At 46.6% G+C, this 2,631-nt stretch overlaps 1 pseudogene; it reads right to left on the reverse strand.

Moving 5' to 3' along the window:
- Nucleotides 1–596: 596 nt before the first annotated feature.
- On the reverse strand, nt 597–1,250 carry LOC102912097 (large ribosomal subunit protein uL30m pseudogene; annotated as a pseudogene).
- Between the last annotated feature and the right edge of the window lie 1,381 nt (nt 1,251–2,631).

The following is a 2,631-nucleotide window of genomic DNA, read 5'->3' on the forward strand; positions in this document are numbered from 1 at the left end:
CAGCCAATAGCTAGGCAGAGGAGAAATAGGCAAGACCAATGGGCAGAGAGAATAAGTAGGAGGAGGAATCTAGGCTCAGAAAGTAAGGAGAGAAGAGAGAAAACGGGAGAAAGAGAGGGAGCCACCCAGGCCCAGCCAGGCTTGAGAAAGCAGGGGGAAGTAGGACATACAGAAGGAAAGAAAGGTAGAAAGCCCCAAGGCAAAATGTAGATGAAGAGAAACAGGTTAATTTAAGTTAAAAAAAAAAAAAGCTAGCCAGAAACAAGCCTAAACTAGGGCTGAACATTCATAACTAATAATAAGTCTCCATGTCATGATTTTGGGGCTGGTGGTCTGAGAAAGTTTAATACACACAAACACACACACACACACACACACACAGAGAGAGAGAGAGAGAGAGAGAGAGAGAGAGAGAGAGAGAGAGAGAGAGAGAGAGAGAGGACTTTAAAAGAGAGAGAGAACTTTAAAGGAGAGAGCTAAAAAAATTAGCCTCTCTTATTGAAAATGGGATCTTTGGGGTGGGGCGGGATTGGAATACACTTTAATGAGAACCTTTTCCTCAGTAACTGATTTGTTGTAATCTCAGCTGTGTGGCATCAGGACTTTGTTTCCTGTTCCACAGGCTTCAGATGCCACTGCACTACCAGCTCCCCAGTGCTCTTGAGGCATGTGCTAGACGTGGTCTCTTCTGTGGGAAGTCCTTGTGGCAGCTTCAGGGGCTGGATGCATATCAAGTGTTTAACCATTTTCAACATTGCATTCACCGAGGGGATGTTCTTGTGAATTTGAGGGGTATGTGCCTTCTGAAGTCCAAGCATCTTGATTGTATCTTTTTCCCAGTATGGACACCTTTTTGTACTTTTTATTCTTGTAACAATGTGCAGTTTATGAGGGTGCTGGGGGTCCCCACTGTATTTTTCATGATCTTCAGGTCTAGGCTGAAACACTTCATCTGGAATCCTTGATCTGGTAAATTTGTGACGAATCCCATCTGTACCAATGAGAGATTCCACACCTTTTTTCACAGTCTGCAGTCTGCCTGGAGGCCTCTGAAATACTGAGCACAAAATGCCAGCCATAAGTATAGTAATTCTCTTTAGAAGCCACGACCGCTCTGTCCAGGCTGAACGTCGAAAATGGGATCTTTAACGGAGGAGTCCCAACATTTCTTTTACAGTGTAAGGGGAAAACTCTTCCTTCCTTTGATGACTGAATCCTTGAGCCTGATGCCCCAGGCTGGAACAGGAGGTGATGCTGAGGAAGTCAGTGCCTGGACCTCATCTCTGTTCTGGCAAAGGAGTTAGGAAAGTGAGGCAAAGAGGATTCTTGATTCCAGGACTAACTTCCCAGAGAGGGAAAATTGTGCTGTCCAGTTAAGAGGAAGGCTCAGGTGCGCAGGGGGTGGGGGGTGGGGGGGGGGTGTTCCCACATGGAATTACACAAGAAACTGTTCAAAATTAGTCCTCAGCACTTGGGGTGGACCCACAAGAGGAAAGAAAAGGGAACAGCACACTCAAGAAAAGGGGCCCAGCTTGAGCCTTCAGAAGCCCTGGGTACTACAGGAGGGGCTTGGGTGGCCTGCATCTTTTGTAGCAGACACAGAACATGGCTCAGCTGAGAGAAGACAGGTTAGAGGGACCCACGGCAAAGAGGAGGTGGAATGCAGGATGTAAGGATGATTCAGAGTGGTCCACAGTGCTGGAGAGAGGTGGTGGGCCTGAAAAAATGAAATTCCATAAAATACCTCAGAGACAGAGTTGAGCAACAGAGGCCCCATCAAACCACAAACAGCACCTAGGGGACTTCGAGGGACTCTGGCTACCGAGTTTTAGGAGCAGATAGCTCACCCCAGGCACCTGAATGCTCATGGGAGAGAAAAAATTTCTAATATTATTCAAATAAATTTACATTAAATTTTTCAAAGTACAGGGAGCTGTGGAGACAGCTCAGTGGCTAAGAAGAGTACTTGCTCTGCAAGCAAGAGGGTCCTGAGTTCGAATCCCAGCACTCAGGTAAAAAGCTGGGCATGGCTTCAGAAGCCTATAACCCCAGTATGTGGGGATAGGGACAGGGCAGTTCCCAAGAGCTCACTTGACAGCTTAATTTGTGAGCTTTTGGTTTATCGAGAGACCCATTCTCAAGGTGATAAGATGAAAATTGATGGAGGAAGACACTGAACATCTGGCTCTGACCTTTACCCGTGTGTGCATGGCAACACATACCCACATACTTATGGACACACACACACACACACACACACACACACACACACACACACACAATTTCAAAGTACAAACAAAACAGTAAAGTTTTATCTGGACACACTGAAAGATTTATCTGGCACACCAAAAGCCAAAGGCTTTTGCCGGTCGGAACCCACCAAGAGCGCGGAACTGAAAATCCCAACTTTCCACTCCCGTGCGCTGCTGAAGAGTACCGTGCGCCACCAGCCCCATCCTTGGCCATCTGTAGCTGCTTGTTGACATTACTGCAGGATAACCACTCTGGTCCAAAAATATTCAAGCCATAAACTCCAACTGGTGCCATACCGGGGACGGCCCTAGGGACTGAAAGTAGCAAATCCATTTGAAGAAGTCAAGTTTATCTTGGACAGCCATGTGTTTACACAAA

This window comes from Peromyscus maniculatus, chromosome 2, assembly GCF_049852395.1.
Source record: "Peromyscus maniculatus bairdii isolate BWxNUB_F1_BW_parent chromosome 2, HU_Pman_BW_mat_3.1, whole genome shotgun sequence".
NCBI classification, from domain to species: domain Eukaryota; kingdom Metazoa; phylum Chordata; class Mammalia; order Rodentia; family Cricetidae; genus Peromyscus; species Peromyscus maniculatus.